The sequence below is a fragment of the Phyllostomus discolor genome, chromosome 4 (assembly GCF_004126475.2).
Source record: "Phyllostomus discolor isolate MPI-MPIP mPhyDis1 chromosome 4, mPhyDis1.pri.v3, whole genome shotgun sequence".
Taxonomy (NCBI): domain Eukaryota; kingdom Metazoa; phylum Chordata; class Mammalia; order Chiroptera; family Phyllostomidae; genus Phyllostomus; species Phyllostomus discolor.
This window is the reverse complement of record NC_040906.2, coordinates 81,917,854-81,931,843: the sequence shown is the minus strand read 5'-3', so window position 1 is coordinate 81,931,843 and position 13,990 is coordinate 81,917,854. Positions and strand designations below refer to the sequence as shown.

Sequence of the window (13,990 nt, the reverse complement as noted above, 5' to 3'; positions counted from 1 at the left end):
ATGATCTCAACATTTAAAATAAAATATTTGTCAGATAGCACAAAACACAAAATCCATCTACATGCTTTAGACAAGAAACACAAATAAGACAGAATTTTTTTAAATGATAAGCAACAGTATGAGCAAACAGAAACAAAAAGAATTCACCCTGGCTTGTATAGACCAGCAGATTGAGTGTGGGCCTGTGAACCAAAGGGCTGCCATTTCAATTCCCAGTTAGGGCACATAGCTGGGTTGAGGGCCAGGTCCCTAGTTGGGGAAATGTGAGAGGCAACCACACATTGATGTTTCTTTCCTTCTCTGTCTCTTTCCCTTACCTTCTCTCTAAAAATAGATAAATCTTTAGAAAGAAAGAATTCAGGAGTCTACTATCTTTACAGCATTAAAAAAATCTTTAGTATATTTATTTGTTTTTCTTTTATATTTTTTCTCTTTTATTGTTGTTCAAGTACAGTTGTCTCTAATCCCCCAGATCCCCTGCAACCCCAGCCATCCCCACCTCCCACCCCTGATCACAACCTCCTTGTTTTTTCCATGTGTCCTTTATACATGTTCCAGGAAACCCTTCTTCCTTTTCCCCCCATTACCCTCTCATACCTCCCCTCTACTGTCAGTTTGTTCTTAATTTCAATGTCTCTGGTTATAGTTTGCTTGCTTGTTTGTTTTGTTGATTATGCTCCACTTATAGCTGAGATCATATGGTATTTGTCTTTTACGGCCAGGTTTATTTCACCTAGCATAATACTCTCCAGTTTGATCCATACTGTTGCAAAAGGTAGGAGCTCCTTTCTTTTCTGCTGTAAAGTATTCCATCGTGTAAATGTACCATAGTTTTTGATCCACTCATTTACTAATGGGCATTTAGGTTGCTTCCAGCATTTGGCTTTTATAAATTGTGCTGCTACAAATTTTGGGGTGCATAGGTTCTTTTGAATTGGTGTTTCAGGGTTCTTAGGATATAATCCTAGCAGTGGAATTGTTGGGTCAAAAGGCAATTAAATTTTAAGATTTTTGAGGAAATTCCATACTGTTTTCCACAGTGGCTGCACCAGTCTGCATTCCCACCAACAGTGCACTAGGATTCCCTTTTCTCCATGTCCTCCCCAACACTTGTTGTTTATTGATTTGTTTATGATGGCCATTCTAACTGGTGTGAAGTGGTGTTTCATTGTCGTTTTCATTTGCATCTCTCTGACAGTTGGTGATACTGAGCATCTTTTCATGTGTCTCTGGATCCTCTATATGTTCTCCTTGGAGAAGTGTCTGTTCAAGTCCTTTGCTCATTTTTAAATTGGGTTGTTTGTCTTCTTAGAGTCGAGTCATGTAATTTCTTTATATATTTTGGAAATTAAACCCTTGTCTGAGGTATCATTGGCAAATATGTTTTCCCAAACAGTTGGTTCTCTTTTCATTTTAATACTGTTTTCTTTAGCTCTGCAGGTGCTTTTTATTTTGATGAGATCCAATTTGTTTATTCTTTCCTTTATGTCTCTTGCTCTATGACCTTTTAGTCCACTTTATACCTGCTTCCTCCCTGCAATCACAACACTGTTATCCATATCCATGATTTCTTTTTTTTTTTTGCTTAATCCATCCACCCCTTAACCATCCCCCTGCTAGTTGTCATTCTCCTCCCCAACTATGGGTCTGTCCCATTTTCCTTGTTAGTTCAGTTTGTTCATTAGATTCCATATATGAGTGAAAACAGATGGTACTTGGCTTTCTCTGACTGGCCTACTTTACTTAGTATAATGTTCTCCAGGTTCATCTAAACTATTTCAAAGGGTAAAATGTTCTTTTTTACAACCAAAGAGTATTCTAGTGGGTAAATGCCCCATAGTTGTTTTATCCACTGCAAGTCCACTATTAATATTAGTTCTAGTTGAATTGAAAGCATAAATAAGTGAAATCAAAAATTGAACTTAATGATAGAAGGGATACTCCACATGCAGTACTATCATAAATCTTCACAAAGAAAAAGTAAGCATTCATGGAATAACAAAAACAGATGGAAATACAAAACCAGTACAAGGTTTATGCTCAGTGTTCTCCAGATGATCAAAAATAAAATAGAAGCTTAAAGCCTGTGCACAGCTAAACAAAACAGCATACCCAAGAACACACATCACTCCACCCCAAGAAGAAAAACAATCCAATTAAAAAATGGGCAAAGGACTTAAATAGGCACTTCTCCAACGAGGACATACAGAGGGTCCAGAGGCACATGAAAAGATGTTCAACATCACTAGCCATCAGAGAGATGCAAATGAAAACACAATGAGAAGCCACTTCACACAGGTGAGAATGGCCATCATAAACAAATCAACAAATAAGTGTTGGAGAGCATGTGGGGAAAAGGGAACCCTAGTGCACTGTTGGTGGGAATGCAGACTGGTGCAGCCACTGTGGAAAATAATATGGAATTTCCTCAGAAAACTAAACATAGAAATGCCTTTTGAACTGGCAATTCCACTGCTGGGATTATACCCTAAAGATCCTGAAACACCACTTCAAAAGAATCTGTGCGCCCTGATGTTCATAGCAGCACAATTCATAAAAGCCAGGTGCTAGAAGCAACCTAAATGCCCATCAGTAAATGAGTGGATCAAAAAACTGGTGCATTTACACAATGAAATATTACACAGGAGAAATAAAGAAGGAACCTCTACCCTTCATAATGGCCTGGATGGAACTGGAGAACGTTATGCTGAGTGAAATAAGCTAGGTGTTGAAAGACAAATACCATATGTTCTCAGCTATAAGTGGAACCTAATCAACAAAACAAACAAGCAAGCAAAATACAACCAGAATCTTTGAAATAAAGGGCAATCTGACAGTAACCAGAGAGGAGGAGGAAGAAGGATAATAGGGGACAGAGGGGATAGTGGGGGGTGGCCATCAAGGTACATGGGTGAAGGAAACATGGACAGAGCCAAAGACAGTTATGTTCAAGGGTGGGAGGTTTGGATGGGTGGTATGAGTGTACGTGGTGGGTGAAAATGAAGACAATTGTACTTGAACAACAATAAAAAAAGAAAAAACATATAAAGTAGAAACATATAGACTATTACATATCTAAATTACAATTAATATTTTATATTATGAATATAGCAAACTCTAAATCATTAAGCTAAAGCATTTGCCTTCTTTTTACGTGCCAAAGAAACATCACTTCTTGCCCCATATATTTTGCCACAAAGATATCAATATGTGCTACAGATTAGCCTGTAGTCTCTGATAACAACATAAACATTTAAAAATCAACATCATAAATAGGCAATAAAACTATCAAATCACCAATATTTTATAAAAGCTTGCCTTTAAATATTCCTTGGCTCAAAGGGAAAGAAAAAAGGTCAAATTTTGCAATATCTAAAAAATACCAATCTTGGTAATAGTTAAGCATCAAAATATGCTATTAATATATGCATTAGTTAATGGAAATAATTGTAATAACAATTTTTGGTTTATCCATCTTTTGACATTTATCTATACTTCATTTAATTAAAAGAATCACGAAGAAATTTTAGTTCTATTCAAAATATTTGTGGGATTAAATGCAATAATGTTAAGCTAAGATACTTAAATAGCCAATACTCACCAGCAAAAGACAAAACATCTAACAGATCAAGTACTACCAAACATTTCATAAAAGCTCCCTTAAAATTATGGCCTCACTAAAAGAAATTGAATTTTTTAAATATTTTATTTAAGCCCTGGCTGGCATAACTCAGTGGATTGAGCATAGGCTGGGAACCAAAGTGTCCCAAGTTCGATTCCCAGCCAGGGTACATGCCTGGGTTGCAGGCCATAACCCCAAGCAACCGCACATTGATGTTTCTCTCTATCTCTATCTCCCTCCCTTCCCTCTCTAAAAATAAATAAATAAAATCTTAAAAAAATAAAAATAAATAAAATAAAATTTTATTTATTTATTTCAGAGAGAGGAGAAGGGAGGGAGAAAGAGAGGGAAAGAACCATTAATGCATGATTGTGTCTTGTGTACCCCCAGTTGGGGTTCTGGCCTGCAACCCAGGCATATGCCCTGTCTGGGAATCGAACCAGCAGCCCTTTGGTTCAGAGGCCGGCACTCAATCCACTGAGCCACAGCAGCCAGGGAAGAAATTGAATTTTAATGACAAATGATAGGAGATACAGTCTCATTCCAAATTAACATAATAAAAATTAAGTTCAAAATTAAATACAATTTCCAAATGTCAGAAGGCAAAGATTAACCTATTTGCTAATTTATGTGTGGATGGCATTCTGATACAATGTTGTAGAATGTAAAAGTGGTTCAGCATCTGTAGAGTGTAAACTACAATAATTGTCATTTAAAATGTTTATTTCTCTGACTCTAGACTTCTGATTCTAGTAAATTATCCTATACATATACCTTTCAGGGGTCAAAAAAAAATACGCAAAAGTAAAATGGAACATTGCTTGTAACAAGAAAAGTATCACCCATGAACTTACTCATGAATAAGAAAATGTTTAACTAATTAAGGTTCATCTAAACAATAGAAAATTAGAAGCCAATGAGGAGAAAAATTCTTAAAGCATTGATAAGAATTGCTCATGAGAGATTGCTGGCAATTTACTGTTCCTTTGTCTAAATGCTGGTGACATGAGTGTGATATTTTTTTCTCTTTTTTTTCCTTTTTTAAATATATTTTATTGATTATGATATTACAGTTGTCCCATTCCCCCCTTCACTCCCCTCCCCCCTGCCCAACCCCTCCCACCCACATTCCCCCCCTTTAGTTCATGTCCATGTGTCATAAGTTCTTTCGCTTCTACATTTCCCACACCATTCCTGCCCTCCCCCTATTTTCTACCTATTGTCTATGCTACTTATTTTCTATATCTTTTCCTCCTCTCTCCTCCTCCCACTTCCCTGTTGCTAACCCTCCATGTGATCTCCATTTCTGAGGTTCTGCTCCTGTTCTCTTTGCTTAGTTTGCTTTTGTTTTAGGTGTGCTTGTTACTAACTGTGAGTTTGATGTCTTTTTTTACTGTTCATATTTTTTATCTTCTTTTTCTTAGATAAGTCCCTTTAACATTTCATATAATAAGGGCTTGGTGATGATGAACTCCTTTAACTTGGCCTTATCTGAGAAGCACTTTACCTCCCCTTCCATTCTAAATGAAAGCTTTGCTGGATAGAGTATTCTTGGATGTAGGTCCTTGCCTTTCATGACTTGGAATACTTCTTTCCAGCCCCTTCTTGCCTATAAGATCTCTTCTGAGAAATCAGCTGATAGTCTTATGGGCACTCATTTGTAGGTAACTGCCTCCTTGTCTCTTGCTGCTTCTAGGATTCTCTCCTTCATTTTTATCTTGGGTAATGTAATTATGATGTGCCTTGGTGTGTTCCTCCTTGGGTCCAACCTCTTTGGGACTCTCTGAGCTTCCTGGACTTCCTGGAAGTCTATTTCCCTTGCCAGAATGGGGAAGCTCTCCTTTATTATTTGTTCAAATAACTTTTCCACTTGTAGTGTTTCCTCTTCCCCTTCTGGTACCCCTATAATTCAGATGTTGGAATGTTTAAAGGTGTCCTGAAGGTCCCTAAGCCTCTCCTCATTTTTTTGAATCCTTGTTTCTTCATTCTTTTCGGTTTGGTTTTTCCTTTCCTCCTTCTGGTCCACTCTGTTGATTTGAGTCCCAGTTTTCTTCCCAACACTATTGGTTCCGTGTGCATTTTTCTTCATTTCACTTATTGTAATCTGCATTTCTTCATCTAATTTATGACCAAAGCCCACCAATTCTGTGAGCATCCTGATCACCAGTGCTTTGAACTGTGCATCTGATAGGTTGGCTATTTCTGGGTCGCTTAACAAAATTGGCTCTGGGGCTTTTAACTCTGTTTGAGCCCTCATTTTTATTTTATTTTATTTTTTTCCTTTGGTCTGGTCGCACCTGTTACGTATGAGGGGCAGAGCCTTAGGTGTTCACCAGGGCAGGGCACCTCAGTCGCTGGGTTGTGATGTTGTATGTGGGGGCGGGGTCCGAGAGGGAACAATGGCACCCGCTCCACTCTCACCGGGACTCCAGTCCCCCTTGCCGCTTCCCACAAGCAAATTGGTCCCCTCTGGTGCTGGCTCCAAGGTGGGTGGGCTTGTGCACTCTCTCAGACTCTGTGGGTTTCTCCGAGGAGCCTCCTGTGAGGCTGAGAGATTCTCCCAGCCTCAACTTCCACAGGTGTTTTCAACTGGTGCCTTCAGGCTTTGTTTCCCGGCACTGGGTCCCCTGGTTGCGCAGTCGGTGTCGCGCTGCCCGTTTTTGCTTAGTTCTGCTTGTGAATGTGCGGCAGTGGACAGCACAGACCCAGCTGCCTTGTGCGCCTCACTGGGTCTGCTCGTTGCCTCCCTCACCCAGGGTCTGCCACCGGCCCGTCAGCTGCGGTCTGTGCCCTGCGTGAGTGTGTCTGCCAGCCACCAATTTTTCCTGCCGGTACCCCTTGACCCCTCTTCGTAGGCCTCCGATTCCACCCCTCCTTACTGGACTGGATGTATGGTAGTCAGACTTCCATTGGGTTCATATCTCTCTGTTCTGGTTGGTTTTTGTTTGTAAATTCTTGTTGTCTTCAGTTTTGGTTGCGTGAGGAGGTACAGTGAGACCACCTATGCCTGCATCCTGGATCCTCTCCACTTTAAATCAAGTGTATATTTCTATGATACATGATCTGTACATTGCATTGTGTGTCCACCACCCTAAGTCAAGTCATCTTCCATCACCATATATTTGGCTCTCTTTACTTTCTCCACCCCCTATGCCTTTCCCTCCAGTAACCATGATACTGTTGTCTGTGTCTATGAGTTTCAGTTTTATAACCCATATATGAATGAAATTCTATGGTCTTTAGCTTTTTCTGATTGACTTATTTCCCTTGGCATAATATTCTCAAGGACCATCCATGTTGTGACAAATGACAGCATTTCATCTTTTCTTATGGCCTAGTATTCATAGTACATATATAGCACATCTTCTTTATTCAACCCTCTATAAAAGGATACTTTAATTGTCTCAATTTCTTGGCCACCATGAATAATGCTTCAGTGAACAGAGAGGTTCATATATCTGCATATATGCTTTTAAGTTTTTTGAATAGATGCCCAGAAGAAGGATTTCTGAGTCATATGGTAACTCTATTTTTAATTTTTTTGAGGAAAACAATACCACATCATTTTCCATATTGGCTACACCAGTTTACATTCCCACCCACAGTGAATTGAGAGTTCCTTTTTCTCTTCAATATCTCTAAAATTATTTGTCTTGTTGATAATAGTCATTCTAACAGATGTGAGGAGGTATTTAGTTATACCTGGTGAAGCTGAACATCTGTTTTCATATATCTGTTGGTCATTTGTATGTATTCTTGAGAAAAGTGTTGGTGCAGGTCCTCTGCCTATTTTGTAATTGGATTGCATGTTTGTTTGATGGTCAGATGTATGAGGTATCTATATATCTTGATATTAATCCCTTGTCAGATGTCTTTGGAAAAATCATCTCCTGTTCAGCTGGTTGCCTTATTGTTTTGCTGGGGGGTTTTTGTTGTTGTTGGGCAGAAGTTTTTGGTTTGGTATAGGCCCATTCATTTATTTATGCCTTCACTTTCCTTGCCTTTCAGGTCAAATTCATAAAATGTTCTTTATGACCAAGGTCTATAAGTTTAGTACCTATGTTTTCTTTTATGAAATGCATTGTTTCATATCTTCTTTTTATGTCTTTGATCTATTTTGAGTTGATTTTTGTACATGGGGACAAACTGTCATCCAAATAAATTCTTTTGCATGTGGCTTTCCAGTTTTCCCAACATCATGTATTGAAAAGGCTTTCTTTTGTCCACTGTGTGTTTTTGCTCTTTTGTCAAAAATTATTTACCTATATACATCTGGTTTTATTTCTGGGCTCTCAATTCTGTTCCATTGGTCTGTATGTCTATTCTGCCAATATAATGTTTTAATTATTATATCTCAATAGTATAATTTGAAGTCAAGTAGTGTGGTGTATCCAAGCTTCATTCTCTTTCCTCAGGATTGCTTTGGATATTTGGAGTCTCTTTTGGTTCCATACAAATTTGACAACAATTTTCTGTACTTCTTAAAAAAATGACATTGGGATTTTGATGGGGATTACCTTAAATCTGTATATTATTTTGGGTAATATGGCCATTTTAACTATGTTGGGTTTTCCAATTCATGAACAAGGAATATCTTTCATTTCATTGTATATTTTTCACTCTCTTGATATGCTCAGTATATGAGTCCTTCACATCCTTTGTTAAGTTTATTCCTAGTTACTTCATTCTTTTTATTGCAATTGCAAAAGGAATTGATTTTTTAAAATTTCCTTTTCTGAGATTTTACTGTTAGTATAGAGAAAAGCAATGAATTTTTGTACATTAATTTTGTATCCTGTGACTTTACTGTACTTTTTTATTTCTTTTTAAAAATATATTTTATTTATTTATTTTTAGAGAGGAAATGGAGGGAGAAAGAGAGAGAAAAACATCAATGTGCGGTTGCTGGGGGTCACGGCCTGCAACCCAGGCATGTACCCTGACTGGGAATCAAACCTGCGACACTTTGGTTCGCAGCTCATGCTCAATCCACTGAGCTATGCCAGCCAGGGCTATTGTTTCTAATATTTTATTTTTGGTGTATTCATTAGGGTTTTATATATACAGTATCATGTCATCTATCAAGAGTGAAACTTTTACTTCTTTCTTCCCAGTTTGGATGCTTTTTATTTATTTCTCTTGCCTTATTTCTCTGTTTAGGATTTACACACTGTGTTAAATAAGAGTGTTGAGAATGGGCATCCTTGTCTTGTTCCTCATTCTAGAGGAAAGACTTTCAATTTCTCACCATTGAGTATGGTATTGGCTAATAGTTTGTTATATATGCCTTCATTATGTTGAGCTACCCATTTTATTGTTCTAATCAAAAATAGATGTATTATAAATACTTTTTATGCATCTACTGATATAATTTTTTTGTCTTTTCTTTTATTGTTAATGTGGTACATTACATTGACTGATTTGCACATGGTGAACCATCCTTGTTCCCCTAGAATGAATCTCACTTGATTATGATGTATTTTCTAAATGCATTGTTATATTTAATGTGATAATAGTTTAGGATTTTTGCATCTTCATTCATCCAGATATTGGTCTATAGGCTTGTGTGTTTGTGTGTGTATGTGTTGTTCTTGCCAGGTTTTGGCATCAGGGTTATGTTGGTCTCATAAAATATATTAGGGAGTATTACTACCTTTTCTTAAATACTTGGGAGAATCTGAGAAGGTTTGTTACTAAATTTTCTTTGAAAAAAATTATAGAATTTACTAGCAAAGCCAGTTCTTCACTTTTATGTTTTGGGAGGTTTTTGATGGTTGCTTTAATTTACTCACTGTTTATCAGTTTATTTAGATTTTTCAGTTCTTCCTTTTTAGTCTAGTAAAGTTATATATCTCTGGGATGTATTTTTTCTTCTGCTGACTTTGAATTGCTTTTGTCCTTTCTAGTTGTATAAGATGTAATGTTAAGGTGTTCACTTGTGATTTCTTTTATTTCTTAAGATAGGCCTGTAATGATATAAATAAACTTCCTTCTTATTACTGCTTTAGTTGAATCCCAGAAATTTTGAAATGCAGTATTGACATTCTCATTTGTGTCTGTATATCTTTTGATCTCACCAGTTATTTCTTCTTTAACCCAGTCATTATTTAGGAGTATGTTGTTCAATCTCCACATACTCATGTGTTTATTTCATTTTTACAGTTGAGTTCTACTTTCAAAGCACTATGGTCAGGGAATATGCTTGGTATAATTTCAATCTTCTTGTTTTGCGACCTGATAATGTGGTCTGTGCTTGAGAGTGTTCCATATGCACTATAGAAGAATGTGCAATCTGATGTTCTGGGATGAAAAGCTCCATAAATATCAATTGTATCCATTTCATCTGATGTACCACTTAAGGCCCATATGTTTTTTTTGTTGATATTGTGTTTGGAGGATCTATGTACAGCATCAATAGAACATTAAGTTCCCTGACCATGATTGTTTTTTCTGTCTGATTTTTTCTTTATTTCTGTTAGTAGTTACTTTATATATTACAGTGCTCCCTGATTGGGTGCGTATATATTCAGAAGTGTTATATCTTCTTGATGTAATGGGCCTTTATCATTGTAAAATGTCAATTTTTGTCTCTTGTTATTTTGTTTCTTGTCTCTTGTTATTTTGAAATTTATTATGTCAGATATCAGTATTCTATACCTGATTTTCTTTGGATGTTATTTTTCTTGAAGAACCATTTTCCACCCTTTCACTTTGACTCTAAGTTTGACTTTGTAGATTAGTTATGTATCCTGAAAGCAGCATATGATTAGGTTTATTTTTCTGATCCAATGTGATACACTGTAACTCCTTATTGGTGAGTTCAGTCCATTTATCCTTAGGGGAATTATTGATGTATAAGTATTTCCTATAACTATTTTATGTTTTGTTTTCTGGTAGATCTATGCTTCCACTGCCTCAATTTCTCTGTGTTTATGTTTTCTTAAATTATTTTATTGTTGTTCAATTATAGTTGTCTGCATTTACCCACAACTCCCCTCCCATGCCAGTCAAATGCACACCCCTCCCTTGCTTCCACACCCCACTGGTTTTGTCCATGTGTCCTTTACAGTTGTTCCTGAAAATTCTTACCCCATTATCCCCTTTCAATTCCAATGTCACTGGTCATGTTTTACTTGTTTTTTTGTTTTTTTCATTAGGTTCAAGTTAAAGATGAGATCATATGGTGTTTGTCCCTCACCATTTGTCTTATTTCACTTAGCATAATGTTCTCCAGTTCCATCCATCCTGTCGCAAAGGGTAGGGGCTCCTTTTTTCTCTCTGTTGCAAAGCATCCCATTGTGTGAATGTACCACAGATTTTTAATCCACTCATTTATTGATGGGCCCTTAGGTTACTTCTAGTACTTGAATATTACAAATTCTGCTGCTATGAACATTGGGATGCAGAGGTTCTATTGGATTAGTGTTTCACTGTTTTTAGGGTATAATTCCAGCAGTGGAATATCTGGGTCAAAAGGCAGTTCCATATTTAGTTTTCTGAGGAAATTCCATACTGTTTCCCACAGTGGCTGCACCAGTCTTCATTTGCACCAACAGTGCACTAGGGTCACCACATCCTCATCCTTTTTGCCACATCCTCTCCAACACTTGCTTGTTGATGTTTTATTATTGCCATCCTCACAGGTATGAATTAATATCTCATTGTGATCTTAATTTGCATCTCTCTGATGGCTAGTTATACTGAGCATCTTTTCATATGCCTCTGGACCCTCTGTATGTCCTGTTTAGAGGAGGGTCTAGTGAAGTCTTTTGCCAATTTTGTAATTGGGTCATTTGTCTTCCTGGAGTGGAATCCTGTTAGTTCTTGATATATTTTGTAGATCAAATCCCTGTCTGTGGTATCATTGGCAAATAAGTTTTCCCATATAGTTGGTTCTCTTTTCAATTTAATGCTATGTTCTTTAGCCATGCAGAAGCTTTTGAATTTGAGGAGGTCTCATTTGTTTATTCTTTCTTTTATGTCCCTTGCTTTAGGAGATACATCAGTGAAGATATTGCTGCATGGAATGTCTGAGATTTTCTTGCCTATGTTTCCCTCTAGGGCTTTTATGGTGTCACAACTTATATTTCAGTCTTTGATACACCTTGAATTTATTTCTGTGTATGGTGTAAATTGGTGATCGAGTTTTATTTTTTATTTTTTTCATGGAGCTGTCCAGCTCTCCCGACACCATTTGTTGAAGAGGCTATTTTTACTCCATTTTATGCTTCTTCCCCTTCTTCAAATATTAATTGACCATAGAGACTTAGGTTTATTTCTGGGCTGTCTGATCTGTTCCATTGGTCTATGTGTCTATTCTTATGACAGTATCAGGCTGTTTTGGTTATAGTGGTCTTGTCATACAGTGTGATATCAGGTATTCTGATCCCTCCTACTTTGCTCTTCTTTCTCAAAATTACTGCAGCTATTTGGGGTCATTAATGGTCCATATAAATTTATGGAATGTTTGTTCTACATAAGTGAAATATGTCATGAGTACTTTAGTAGGGATTGCCTTGAGTCTATAAATTGCTTTGGGTAGTATGAACATTGTGAGGGTGTTGATTCTTCCAATCCAGGATCATGGTACATCCTTCCAGTTGTTTGTGTCTTCCTTAATTTCTTTCTTCAGTGTTGTGTAGTTTTCTGAGTACAGGTCCTTTACCTCCTAGGTTAGGTTTACTCCTAGGTTCTTTATTTTTCTTGTTGCTGTATCAAATGGGATTTTTTCTTGATTTTTGTTTCTGATATTTCATTGTTGGTGTACAAAAATGCCTTTAATTTCTGAATATTGACTTTGTATCCCACTGTTTTTCAAAATTCACTAATCAGGTTGAGTTGTTCTTTGGTGGAGTCTATAGAGTATTCTATGTACACTATCATGTCATTGGCAAATAATGACAGTTTTGCTTCCTCCTTTCCAAATTGGATGCCATTTATTTCCTTTTCTGGTCTGATTGGTGTGGCTAGAACTTCCATTACTATGTTGAATAGGAGTGGTGAAAGCAGGCATCTTTGTCTTGTTTTTGATCTTAGTGGGAAAGCTCTCAGTTTTTGTTCATTGAGTATGATGTTTGCTGTAGGTATCTTGTTTATGGCCTTTATTATGTTGAAGAATGCTCTCTCTACCCCACTTTGCTGAGTGTTTTTATCATCAATTGGTGCTGTACCTTGTCAAATGCTTTTTCCACTTCTATTGATATGGTCATGTGATTTTTGTCTCTTATTTCTGTGAGGCATTACATTTAGTGATTTGTGAATATCGTACAATCCTAGCATCCCACTTGGTCATGGTGTATGATCTTTTTAATGTGTTTCTAGAGGCCATTTGTCAATATTTTGTTGAAGATTTTACCATCTATGTTCATCAGGAATATTGGCTTGGTGTTGTCTTCTTTTCTTATGTCTTTATCTGGTTTGGGGATTGGAATGATGCTGGATTTATAGAAAGAGTTTGGGAGTCTTCAATCTTCTTGGAATTTTTGGAATAATCTGTGAAGGGTATGGGGTTAGTTCATCCTTAAACGCTTTGTAAAATTTTTCTGGGAAATTGTCTGGTCCAGGGCTTTTATTTGCATCAGGAGCTTTTTTATTACCCCTTCAATTTCATCAGCCATTTTTGATCTGTTCAGGCCTTCTGCTTCTTCTTCACTGAGTTTTGGAAGATTATATTCTTCTAGAAAGGTGTCTATTTCACCTAGGTTTTCAATTTTCTTGGCATAGAGTTCATAGTAATTTCTTACAATCCTTTGTATTTCTGTGGTATCAGTTGCAATCTCTCCTCTTTCATTTCTGATCATGTTTATTTGGGTCCTCTCTCTTTTTTTCTTGATAATTCTGCTTAAAGTCTTGCCAATTTTGTTTATCTTTTTGCAGAACTAGCCCCTGGATTTATTGATCCTTGAAATTGTGCTTTTAGTGTCTATGTCATTTAATTCTGCTCTGATCTTGGTTATTTCCTTCCTTCTACTTGCTCTGGGCTGTCTTTGTTGTTGGTCTTCGAATATTGTAGATGTAGGGTCAGGTTGTTTATTTGAAATGTTTCTATCTTTTTTAGGTTGGTCTGTATTGCTATGGACTCCCCTCTCAGGACAGTGTTCACTGTGTCCCATAATTTTTCAGTTGTTGTGAGTTCATTTTCATTTGTTTCCAGAAACATTTTGATTTCTTCTTTCATTCTTGACCCATTCATTGTTTAATAGCATCCTATTCAATCCCCATGAGATTGAGTGTTTTTGAGTTTTTTTTCCTTGAGGTTGCATTCTAGTTTCCATTTCTTGTGGTCAGATAAATTTCTTGATATGATTTTAGTTTTCTTGAGTTTGTTGAAGCTTGTTTTGTGTCCTATCGTGTGGTCTACCTTTGAAA

General features: G+C 36.9%; 1 long non-coding RNA gene across 1 annotated transcript; it reads right to left on the bottom strand.

Annotated features, from left to right (window-relative positions):
- Positions 1 to 803: 803 nt before the first annotated feature.
- LOC118499879 lies at positions 804 to 11,176 on the bottom strand. Its single transcript, XR_004902423.1, has 3 exons — positions 10,998 to 11,176; positions 4,839 to 4,845; positions 804 to 883 (listed from the first exon to the last, which is right to left on the bottom strand). It is a non-coding gene; the product is annotated as an uncharacterized LOC118499879 (long non-coding RNA).
- Between the last annotated feature and the right edge of the window lie 2,814 nt (positions 11,177 to 13,990).